Source organism: Tachypleus tridentatus, chromosome 11 (assembly GCF_004210375.1).
Source record: "Tachypleus tridentatus isolate NWPU-2018 chromosome 11, ASM421037v1, whole genome shotgun sequence".
Classification (NCBI taxonomy): Eukaryota; Metazoa; Arthropoda; class Merostomata; order Xiphosura; family Limulidae; genus Tachypleus; species Tachypleus tridentatus.
Window position 1 is genome coordinate 86,168,917 of NC_134835.1, and position 13,653 is coordinate 86,182,569.

At 34.2% G+C, this 13,653-nt stretch overlaps 1 protein-coding gene across 1 annotated transcript in view; it reads left to right on the forward strand.

Annotated features, from left to right (window-relative positions):
• The window catches only part of LOC143231387 (uncharacterized), an 83,934-nt gene that overhangs the window by 26,433 nt on the left and 43,848 nt on the right, over positions 1-13,653 (forward strand). The gene's annotated exons all lie outside the window — the stretch shown is intronic.

Genomic DNA, 13,653 nt, shown 5'->3' on the forward strand with positions numbered 1-13,653 from the left:
TTGTATTCGTTTTTACTGAGTACAGATCTTCTGAAAGCTTGAGGAAATAGTATTTTACAGTTTACTAGAATATCTCGAACTTCGTTTAGTTCGAAGTGTACAACAATGAACCAACAGCAACAAAAAATATCTTCTGATAATCACTGCGATATACGTGGCGTTCTTTCATCGTAACTGGTCCAGCTTATGACAATATGATACTATAATAACGAATGACAAGTTTTGTAGAAGTATGGTAAAACAGCGTAGGTTTTATTGCTGTGGGTCGAACATAACCTGATTGCTAATAGATTGTGGGTGGTGTTGACTGTGTGTAAATAGCCTTTCAGCAACCTTTCTCGAATATTCTAAAACACAAATGCTAAATTTATGACTGCAATAATCAATATATATAGTCATGCTGGCTAATGTTCGTTCTCTCTCTCTTATCGTTATTTGGGTATTTGTGTTTGTATACCCGGAAAGGTCAGGTTTCGTCGACCTCTTCCTTCTTCCTTTGCATTGATATTAGCAACTGTCAGGTGTGTTTGTACATTTTACACGAAGGCTAGAGTAACCCGCATTTACGCAGACCCCTTTGAGGGCAATGTCCATGCACTGTCTACACACACACTTGGAGCAAATATCTAATTTCTCTCGAAAGTTCCATAACAATTTGCACTATCGCTAGACAGGCATTAACCATAAAACATTTACATATATCCCTTTCAATATTTATTATTTAATCCCTAAACTAATGCATAGTCTAGCCTATAGGTGACCTTTTTGTTTTATTTGAATATATATATATTTACTGGGGAAAGGTGTTTAGGGCTATCCTCATCATGTATGCAGTATCTGTCAAGTTCGCTTGCAAGTTCATTTTTTCTCCAATTTTTGTCAAAATAATTTATTGTATTATGTATGAGACTATCTGCTATTGTTGTTATATGTGCGTATTTATGCATGGATTATGATGATGTAGTTCTGGGTACTTTTAAAGTTGTTGTGAGTAGTGTGTTTTGTATTGTTTGTAGTTTGGCTTGTAATAGTTTCTTACTTACTTTTAGCCATGCAGGGGCTGCATAGTCAATGACGGGTCTAATGTATGTTTTATATATTTATATGATGTTGTCTGTTGTAGCTCCACTGTTTTTGCCAGTTAGACTCCTAGTATAATTTATTCTTCGCCAAATTTTTATTCTAATATTATTTATGTTAGTTTTGAGTCGAACGTAATTCCTAAAAATTTTGCAGATGTAGCAGTCTGGAGTAGTTCTCCATTCGTATAGATCTGTGGTTATGCTTTTTTATGTTTGGTTAACTTAGTGAATACTACTACTTGTGTTTATTTTGATTATATATTTTTGGCAATATTCACTTAATGTATTTAATTGTGGTTGTATGTTTGTGGCTGCTATTGTTGGCGTTGGTGCACTTTTCCAGACTGCCACATCGTCAACGTACTGTGAGGAATAAACATATATCCATCATTTGGATCTTTCAGAAGCATATTGTTCACGTACATGATGAATAGGATAGAGCTAACCACCTCTCCTTGAGGGACGCCTTCTTCTGCAGTAAAACACTATGAGAAGGCCTCTTCAACAATGATTCAAGATTTTCTGTTTTCCAGAAAGTTTGATGTTTGGCTTGTTTTATTTTTTTTTTTGGACTTCGCGCAAACTAAATGAGGGCTGTCTACACTGGTCGTCACTAAATAAGCAGTGATAGACCAAATGGAAGGCAGCTAATCATCACCACTCATCGCCAACTCTTGGGGTACTCTTTTACGAACAAGTAGTGGGATTAATCGTTACATTATACCGATCCCATGGCTAAAACTGCGAGTATGTTTGGTTGATAAGGATTCGAACCTACGACCCTCAGATTATGAGTGTAGGATGTCCAGTATAAGAGACTCAAAGTATTTGTAAAAACAAAGATTCAGGACTTGTAAGCAAATAATGAAATGTATATCGACAGTAGAGATAAAAAGCAACTAATGAAAGAACATTAGTATATAACATAAAACACAAAATTGTTTACTTAACATTAACAGAGTGTTCTAAACTGAGCGAGTTTATTGTGTCTTCTCTGGCTACAAAACAACGATGGCAAAGAGAAATAGGCAGAAATATAGAAACCCCTGACAATAATGAAATCAAGAAAGTTAGTTATGTGCAAAAGTAGGAAAGATGGGAAATGAACAACTAGTAAGCAAAAATGTTAGATATACAAAAACAAAACAAAACAGAAACTCTTAGCTACTTGTTATACTCATCACACACAAACAGGTAGTTTAAGTGCAATAAGTATGCACTTAAATAGCAATATTTGAGGCCTATCAATTGATCGGTCTTTTATTTATTTTTATCATATGTAATTTTTTAAAGTCATTGCGAATATGGGTTTATAAATAAAATAATATGCATAAACGTTTGTCCACACGTTGTGTAAGTGTTTATTTTTATGTAACTTTCACCTACATTGCTAAAGTTTTTGTTAGGCACCATTTCGATAGCGTAGGCCTAACAAGTTGCTATCACTTTAGACTTTTAAAGTAAATTTATAAGATAACAAGAATTGCAACCTGGTTGCTAGCAAAACCACATTATAATCACTAAATTTTCTAAAATATGAATATTACATAAAGTATGGGCATCAAAACTTTTAGAACGATAGAATCCCCCAAAGTTAAGATGTCATCATTATTGTTATTTTTATGATTCACTGAACATAATAGTGAAGAATCTTTTGAATAAAGGAAGTAAGAAGTTTAATGGATGGCCTGATTTATCCCATTAGATGGAGGATAGATTAAAGGTGGAGGTCAAAGGTGTACGTTGTCATCCAGCGACCTCTTGGTTTTTTTCTTTCATTTTAGATATCCTGCTCACGATTGTTATGTTTTTAAAGTTAAAGATGTCACTGTTTTCACAAACAGGCTTGAATACCTTTTGTGTATCTGAATTATAGCTTCTAATATCAGTTTGGTTTTTAGACATTTGCATATGTTTTTAATGTACTTCAATTACTAAGTTAGGCGACTGAAGTCAAATGCTACCGATTCCTTCAGTTTGAAGAGATATTGTGATGTTATATTTTAAATCAATTTTATTAATTTCTTTAACTTAAAATTGACAAAATATAAGATAATTTACAATAACTTACGTTATCGTTTAATTAAAATATAACTAAATTGAATGTCATAAAAGTAAGTGGCAACAATAAGAATGAAATGATTAAAGTTATTAACAAAAACCAGCCTCAGATGAAATACCACAATACTAATGGAACTGATATATCGTCTTTAATAACCATCGTAATAGCGAAGGTAAGACTAATGGTAGCTACGTATCATACTAGAGTGGTGCAGTGGCGTAGTTTTGTTTGTCTGTTGTTAAATGCATAGCTGCACAATAGGCTATTAGTGTTGGGTTCACCACTCGTATCGAAACCCAGTCGTTTAGCTTTACAAGCCTTCAAACTTTACGCTGAGCCACTGAGGGCGTGAATTTCTAAAAGTTCTTTGATACTTTTAAATTCATAATTTGTAGAAAGAAGCTTGATGAATAAATTTATTGTTCAAAATGTGATATTATATCCTTATTTTGAGAAAAATAAGAGTGAGTATTTGTCTTCACTAACTTGAAGCATTAATTTACGAAAATTATCAAAAGATCTTGAAACTGTTGTTTTTATTTTTTAAAATCCCAAGTCTGTTGCAATAAGTCCATTGGTTTGAAAGTCAAATTTAGAGTTATATCCTGAATGTACTTTAAGATATGTATTCTTTTCGTAGTGATTTACGTGTAAAATGTATTTGAAAACTGCTAGTTAAATAAACATCACACATTCTATGAATATCGCAACCAGATTTTGCCCCATTTAGTGGTAATTTATAAGAAAAGAAATTGACCTTGATATTGTCATAAAATCAAAATGCGCCTGTCAACATAAGTGTGATCTGTGGCAAGTGTAGCAGCACAATTCTCCAGAAAGTCCTTGTTCTGTCCTTGGCCTAGTTAGAAAATTGATACGAGACGAGACTTTGGCAGACGTTCGGGTTGTTCACATGTGCCTATTGAACAACTAAGGACACGTGTCCATGTTTTTTTACAAAACAAAACCGGTAGAGATATAAATATATATTTGTATAATGGTTTTTAATACGTTTCTTAATTTAAACTAGTTGTGTCGAGTTTCTACTCTCGCACTCACTCATTTGAATTTAGATGAAGACGAAGAAAGAGTATGAGCAACTTTTCGCAGATCCGAAAACAACAGAAAACGATAACTCTATTAGTATGTGTTAAATCTGTTGCTTCACATTGTGAAATACATTTTTTTTGTTTTAATTTTGATTAGGGATATTAAAAGTGTTGATGGACTTGAAAAAATTAGTTGACTATTTGTTTGTTTTTGAATTTCGCTCAAAATTACACCAGGACTATCTGTGCTAGCTACCTCTAATTTAGCACTGTAAGACTAGAGGGAAGGCAGCTAATCATCACCACCCACTGCCAACTCTTGGGCTACTTTTTCACCAATGGATAGTGGGATTGACCGTCACTTTATAACGCCCTCACGGCTGGAAGGGCGAGCATAATTGGTGTGACGAGTATTCGAACCTGCGACCCTCACATTACAAGTCGAGTGCCTTAACCACCTGACCATGCCATGCCAAATTAGTTGACAATAAATAAAAATATTAGGATCTTATTATAGTTTTCTCAATAAATATAGATATGAAAAAATCAAATATATTGGTCTTAGCACTCCATAACCTTGTAGTATCTCCTAGTAACCTCAGAAATCAAGTATATCGATACTTTTGTCTATCTAATTTTGCCACGTAGCTTCTCCTAACTAACCGAGCACTGCACTGGTGAGAAAGGAGGCACGACCATATTTTCTAAAAAACATCAGTAGTTACTGACATGTTAATTTATGTTATAATGTAACCGTCGTTCTTCTCAAAAACATACTTTAGTACAGAGAAATTATTCATTAAGGAACGACACAAAATAGAAGTATACCTGTTTTTACCAGTGGGATATTTGAAAATTGCTGTGGTAAGGCAATAATATAAAAACTGGATTATGATATTAGAGTATATATATCAAATATGAGTCCTTCTACTAAAGGTATCCTTCTATGAAATATATAAAAGTGGGTCAAGATATAAGAAAATATATATCAAGTGTGACTTCTAATGGTAGCGTTATGCTGCGGAATATTTTTTGTGTATGGCTCAGAATGAGACACGTTGAGATTTCTGTGCCATCAGAACGCCAACAGGCTGAAAGTTACATTATGTCTAAAACGTTAATAAAATAATGTTGTTTATATTAAATAAAAGAAACAGTTACTACCAATATTAAACGTTGTCTTCTGGTTACTAGGTTACCAGTGCTATAGTTAGCTACTTATTAAAGAACAATGGTATCAAGTAGTTCATTTTACTTTCCATTTACTCAAAAATCTTGTAGTTGAATAAAAAAAACAAAGAAAACAAGAAAGCCTGGTATGACAAGCTTTGTTGTATTTCAATAAAGCAACGTGGTTTCATTGATTTCTCTCTGATAGTGACAGGTAGGGTGTGGCCTTTATTTAAACTGAAAAGATAATATTTTGAAAGTGCATTTGTTTCGACTGTGTCATTAAGTACCAAACAGATTTAGGGTTGGTTTATTCGTAACAACAGAGGTTGAGCACGTTATATTAAAATTATTCTGACCCTCACCACATCGTAACACTTTATGACACCATATCTGGCCATAGTCTATCAGACAAACGTGCATCTTGACAATAACTGTGCAGCTTATTTTCTATTGTAAAAGAATTCACCATAAAATTTTCATAACAAAAGCACACCCCTCCTTTCCACAGTTAATTTAGTGCACGAGGATGACGGTTTCCCAGTGCTATTTCAAAAGTATATTCCCAGAGAAGTCATTAGGGGATGCGTTCAGCAACTTGACGGTATTTTCTAGTGTTGGTCATAGCTCGGATCTCGTCATCAAACATGCTCGACGATTTAGCATTATAATGTAAAGACTAATCGCATTATTCATTGGTAAAAAAGTAATCTAGAGCTAGCGGCGAATGGTGTTGACTAGCTGTCGTTCCTGTAGTCTGTCAGTTAAAATTTAGAAAGGATTAACGTAGATAGCCCTCGAGTAAATTTTTTTAGCTGCTTGAAGAATACAACAGTCAAACAGATATATCGTGGAAGTAACTTATACAAACGTGAGTGTGTTGCAGTTCCAGAGGAATATTTTTTCTTGATCATGTTGCGTACTGTTGATTAGGTAATGTGGACAGATTTTGTTTTGATACTTGTATTCGTAGATCCTCATTCGTTACAAGACATCGCTTTGATACCACAACCAGAGTACGAATTTTCGCAGGTCTAGTTTTGGGTGGTCCTGGTACCCCAAGTTGATTTATATTATTTTATAATTTCTAATGGTAGCGTTATGCTAAGAAATGTTTTTTTTATTGGTATGAGAAGTTTTGTTGTTTTTCTACACGAAATTCTGGTGTAGAGTTCTTTAGAGCTCTAACATAGCCATCCCCAGATCAGAACCGTTGCCTAGAAAAAGGGAAGGACACCAATCAGGAACACCAACCACCTACTAAGTTACTTTTAACTGAATAGCATGATTAAATATCAATAATACAACGCTCTTACAATTCAAATTATGGAAATTCTGAGCGTAAGACGAACCATTTTAAATTGCGGTTTTCATAGATGAAAGTCTATTGTGATTTTTATACCAGCTGTGATTGTTTCGTGAAGTTCTGACATGCAAATTAAAACATTTTAATATATTGTAATGATTTACCTGTATATATATTAGAGTTTAAAGTGCTAATACCTATAGCCACTCTATAAAATATTGCCTGTTGTTCCCATTAGTTTTAAAAATATTTGCATCATTAATAGGTTTAAGAGATGTAGTGGCTTCCTAATCCAATATATGAAAAATCAACTATTTGAATAGAAAATGCATTGTTACTTTGAAATATAAATTGTTTTTCCAAAATCATCCGTGAGTCGTGCTGTTAGCTATTTTCTTTAACTTCATTAGCGTTCATAATAAAATAGATAGCCTATTTTACACAGTTTTCAACTCAAAATACTGTAAAACCACGAAAGTCCCAATACAGTTGTTGCAAATATAATTTACATTACTTAACTATTTCAACCAAAAAATTGATATTTCCTTTCAGTATCACCAGCTCCATTGTTTTTAGTTGAATTTGTGTAAACAGATATGTTGGTTTTTTTTTTATCACCGATTCATTTATAAGTTCCTATAAAATTGCAATAAACGATACTATTTTTACCTGCATTATATCATTACGGTTTACCACGTTTCAAATTATACTTATTAAACAAAAACAAACATCATTACGATGCTCTGCTTTTTATCTGGTATCAGCCCTGAATTCGAAACTACTGGGTTGTATCGGCTGTTTAAACCGAGTAATTGGATTCACTATCACTCTTATTATAACGTATAGACAGCTGACAGTGCCAGCATGTTCAGTGACATCGTGACGTGAACTATGCAGATTCCAGTGTGCAACCGACAATTTACCCACTATGTCTTACCTAGCTTCATAGTTATCTACAATACGGTCCGGCATAGTCAGGTGGTTAGGGCACTCGACTCGTAATCTCAGGCTCCCGGGTTCGAATTCCCGTCACACCAAACATGATTGCCCTTTCAGCCGTGGGGGCGTTATAATGTTAGGGTTAATCCCACTGTTCTTTGGTAAAAGAATAACCCAATAGTTGCTAAAGTAGAGACAGCCAGAGGAAAAAGCCATCGTGTGGCTTTGCACGAATTTCGAAAACAAACTGTCTACAACATCGTCAAAATATTTATTTCTATTGAGATTTCGGCCATAAATTAAATTTTTTGTTTTGATCAGTTAATGTAGACCTTCAACAATATACGCTTATAAAGAATAATTATTACAAACAGTTAACTTTTGTAATATCCAATTTTGTATGAAAATGCATCTAGAGCTCTGACATAGCCGTACCTAGTTCAGAACCGTTGACCAGAAGGAGGGCAACGTACCAGTCAGGAACCCCAGCCACCTACTTAATTACTTTTAACCGAATAGCAGGATTATATATCGAGGATACAACGCCCTCACAGTTCAAATCACAGAATCCTGAGCATTGACTACCAAACCACGCCCAACTCCTAGTTACAAAGAATATTTTAAAACAATAACTGCCTGAACATACGTTGTCTAAAAGTCTCTTTTTTAAAGTTCTAAAAGTAAGTTGCACGTAAGATTATTACACTTATTAAGTTTTCTGAAAACTCTCATGAATATGTTTCGCATACTTTTGGTACTCGATCACTGTAAAGGAATAAAGCAGATAGTTTATCCTTTCTAATACACAATAGTGCATGAGCTATAAGAAATATTGTGTTTGTGTTTGTTTTAGAGTAAAGTCACAAAAAAGGAATTCAGCCTTGGATTTTTACTGTGTAAGTCTATAAACTTACAGCTGTCCCACCGACGGACTATCAGAACAAAGATAACTTATCACAGAAATTACTTGAAGTTCACGTTCAACATTTTCCTGAAACTTCAACCATTATGCTTAAAATCAAGAAAACCTGTGATATGAGGTTTTGCAACATTTGTAATTTATCATAAAACATTTGATATTCTCTATTAATGTTTCCTTTTTGTTCTAAACTGATTCTGCCTGTAGTATCTAAGTGATCAACGAAACGTTCTGAGACGTCACCTACTCATCAATTTTAGGTTTTTCTTCCATAGCAGTGATTAAAAAGTAAACGTAATGCCATTTTAAAGACAGGCTTTTCTTGGTTTTTGTAGACAATAACTATTAATAATTTTCTTTGGGCAATAAATACACTGGTTTGATTGATCTTTGTACTAATTTTCATGTTTACGGTTTTGTAACAAAATGATTCGTGTGATATGTTTCATCTGTTTACTGCGGCAAATAAAATAATAATTTTTGATTTAATTACTTTTGTAATTATTAAATATACTCCTTAATTTATAAAATAAGTTCAAGGTCTGGAAGGATCGTGCTTTATCATTTAACTGTTTATTATGAGCTTAAAATTCCTCTCAGTACTCAAAGATGCTTTATCTTCGGAAGATTTTTCAGATGTCACTATGATCAAATAAATACAGAATAGAAACTCCAGAGTTGATTAATAATGATAATAAAACCGAGATGAGCAGTCGTATTTTGTAGTCAAGAGGGAAATCTCAATAGCCACGGCACTTGATACTCTCAAACAAAACATTTCCTAGAACAGTAAAGGAGCTTATTATCAAAAAAATAAAACGATGACCAATAGCAGGTAAGTACAAATAAATATGTTTTTAAAACAAAATATTTCCCAGAACAGTAAATTCTTCATTCCCAAAAATCACTACAGAGAGCTAATAAACTATCGCACTAAATTTGATCAAAAATAAAATTGAATCGGAAATTAATTGAATAAGTTAATTGAAAAAAGAGAATAATAAAATAACTGAATAACTTGCTGGAAAGAGAAAATCTATCACTATGTAACAAGTTCGTACACTATAACTTATGTTTGTAAAGGTACGATTTTTATAAAGTAATGTTCCTGTTCGAATTCTTTAGACATGATAGTGGTTCCTTTAGATATGATAATGGTTCCTTTAAACATGATAGTGGTTCCTTTAGATATGATAGTGGTTCCTTTTCTAATATTCCGATAATCTAATCTCTATACATACAGAAAACTTTAAAATTATATATTTAATTGCTGCGTCCCTTTGTTGCAGTAAAATGCACCTGCAGTTATTTAATACGGCAGTAAAATACCGCTGCAGTCATATGTCAGCAGTAGAACTGTAGTTCACCATGTAAGTCACTCACTGCTACATAAACGTTCAATTCTAATTAATCACATAAGTCACCTGCTGCTGGATAAGAATTGAACTATATAGTTTACCATGTACGTCACCCATTGCTATGTAAAAGCTGATCTGTAGTGTACGATGTAATTAACCAAATGCTAGGTAAACTTGTTTGCAGATTTTACCCCTTTCAAGGATGTTCCAAATAACATATGCGAAACAAAAGCACATTACAATAAAAGGCTCTTTTACATCATAATTTCAAGTAAAATATACACTGAAATTATATCATGTTATATTCTAGCATCATATTGGTACTATACAGCATAGTCATACGAACATACGAGGGCTGTTTAAAAAATACGCGGACTGTTTGAATTGCGCGGCTTCAGTTGGTTCCAGGGGAATCCGCTTGGTGTCGCTAGGTTCGCACAGATCAGCTGATTATGACGCCATTTCCCGATTGCAGATATCTTCATTTGTGTATTAGCTACGCGGTTTTAAGTGAAGTGCGATTTTTTCGTTTAGCGGATTTCAGAATGAATGACCTGAAGGAGCAACGACTCACTGTGAAATTTTGTGTTAAACTTGGAAAATCTGCGACTGAAACTTTTGCTATGCTTAACATGGCTTACGGTGATGTTGCTATAAAGCGTATGGCACGTTTCAAGTGGCATGAACGTTTTAAGGATGGTCGACAGTACATTGAAGATGATGAGCGTCCTGGACGTCCTTCCACGTCAACTGACGACCCACACGTCAACAAAATCAACACCCTGGTGCGGGCAAATCGACGTCTGACTGCCAGGGAGCTTGCTGAAGAGTGTGGGATATCAGTTGGATCTTGTTACGAGATTTTGACCGAAAAATTGAAGATGCACCGCGTTGCTGCGAAATTCAGCCCTCAGAACTCGTGAGTTTTTTGGCCAAACACTCGATCACTGTTCTTCCCCACCCACCCCCCCTACTCACCTGACCTTGCTCCTTACGATTTTTTCTTGTTCCCCAAACTCAAAAGACCCTTGAAAGGAAGAAGATTTGAGACGATTCCCGAGATTAAGGCAAATGCGACGAAGGAGCTGGAGGACATTACAAAAGAAGCGTACCAGGACTGTTTCAACAAGTGGAAACACCGTTGGGATAAGTGTGTGCGTTGGGGAGGAGAGTACTTTGAAGAGGTCTCAGACCTGTAACTTCTAAATAAAGTACATTTTGTTTTATGACGTCAGTCCGCGTATTTTTTGAACAGCCCTCGTAATATCCTAAAATGTCATTGGCCAACGAGTTTGATAGAAGTAATTAAAAAAGGTATGTAGAATAATATTTATACCTAGAATGGAACTGCTAAAATTATGTTATTGAAAAAATCGGCAGAATCAATCAATGTACCAATATACTTTCATAAGACAAGAGCCAACTCAAAGTTCGTTTGTATACATTTAGTTAAAATTGTGAACATGCATAAACATTTATTTATCTTGTAGCTTAATTCTTACATAGTTGATATCAAATAAAGTGTGACCATATTCAATGGATGAAATGATGACGTTTACGGGAAAAATTAATATTAATTTCTTATGAAAGCCAGCTACTTTCACAGATACCAAACATATATATTTAGCAAAGAGCATAGTTAGTTAAATATAGCATTTGAATTATGTTATTTATAACGACAACAAATTTTTCATATAACAATTAGTGTATCTTTTTCCATTAGTTGAGTATCCTTACTGATGTAGATGTTTTCAGTGGTATTTTAGACCGTAAACCTAATAATACCTTTAAAGACGTTCAGCCAGCCCAGAACTCTTACGTTATCCTAAATCAATATACTAGGCTAACAGTGCAGAATAAACAATATAATTAAATAACAGACAAAAAACGAATTTGAAACAGGGAAAAGTAAAAGGAAACATATTAAACATTCTAACCAATAATATCTGTCTCCCTTGTATTATAAGTTTCATTTGTTTAGGGTTATGAAAAAAGATAAACTACTACACCACGACAAAAATTATATTGGGCTTAAACAACTCAGTAGACACAGCATTAAATCCATAAAGTGTGATAACAACACGTGATAATCCTTATAAGTAATACAGAATTTTTTAAAAATATTAAACAAAGAAAATAAACTTTGCATTCAGTATGTTTTTACTATTGTTGGAGTATAATTAAATATACAATTAAACTCTTACCCTATTGTAAAAAATACCTTTATTCAGTGGTGTCCACTAAAACCAAAAGGCTTGTAGCAAGCCTTTTATTTGGGCACCCCATATCACATAATTTTCAGCTTTAGTTTCAGTCAGGCTATTTTTTTACAGAATTCTCCACACTAAATGTATTAGAAATGTCTTTAAAGGCAAATCCCATCTTTTGTATTTTCTGAAAAAAAAAACCACTTAAAAATTACCATCTAATGAAAGATAACAAAAAACCAAATTTTAATGATAGTTATATGTATTCCTAGACATTCTACTATAATTTATGAAAGGTTTATCCTATATCTTTAGAACTTTATGTTTCTAGGAGCGACTAGTAGATGGACGTTACATTCGAAGATTTATAGTGATTGGGTGGCTCCATTTTTCGTCTGTTCAAAACACTATTCGCTACGTTTTAAAAGAAAAATATAAATTAGTTGTTTATAATTATATTCTACATAACTGCATAGTTTTACATATACGCTTTATATATATATATATATATTGTTTCGGATTTAATTAAGTTCGCCTATTCTACTTGACATTGTCAACTGATGTGATCGACAACGATGGCTTGCTGGTTATCCCTGACGTAATACTACGTAATATACATAAAGCGTTCCTTGTTGTTCGTAATATTGTTACGCTAGATGGAATACCTGTTACCTTGGCGAAAGGTATGTAAATTCATGATTAACGAAAGATTATCTTAAGACATGAAAATTTGCTTTCCTTATATGTGATTGCAAAACTGCAAAAATACAATGTGAAACTGCAACTTTACTTTATTTCCGCAAGAACTCAATAAACCTTCATGCAAAATTTGGTGGAGATCCATCTACAGGGCCCAGCATGACCAAGCGTATTAAGGCGTGCGATTCGTAATCTGAGGGTCGCGGGTTCACATCCCCGTCGCGCCAAACATGCTCGCCCTCCCAGCCGTGGGGGCGTTATAATGTGACGGTCAATCCCACTATTCGTTGGTAAAAGAGTAGCCCAACAGTTGGCGGTGGGTGGTGATGACTAGCTGCCTTCCCTCTAGTCTTACACTGCTAACTGCTAAATTAGGGACGGCTAGCACAGATAGCCCTCGAGTAGCTTTGTGCGAATTTCAAAAAAACAAAAAGTCCATCTACAGGGGCAAAATAGTTGGTACAAACGCCCGTAAAATCCACAAAGCGCAAAACTGGAAGTTTGTGTGTACCTCGCCATGGATCCAGTGAATCTCCACATCAAATTTGGTGAAGATCCATCAATAACACTGCGAAGTAGGTACATGAATATATAACAGACAAGTACTGTTATAATTATATGCATCTAATATTTACGGTTTATACGGGCAATTTAATTAAATATTAATGTAATTAGACCTAGCATAGCCAGGTGGTTATGACGGTCGACTTGTAATCTGAGGGTCGCGGGTTTGAATCCCCGTCACATCAAATATACTCGCCCTCTCAGTGACAGTCAATCCCACTATTCAAATTTGGTAAACTATTAATTATACAAATAAATTTTCATTTTCAAATTCCATCAGTCCTGTGAGAGATTTATT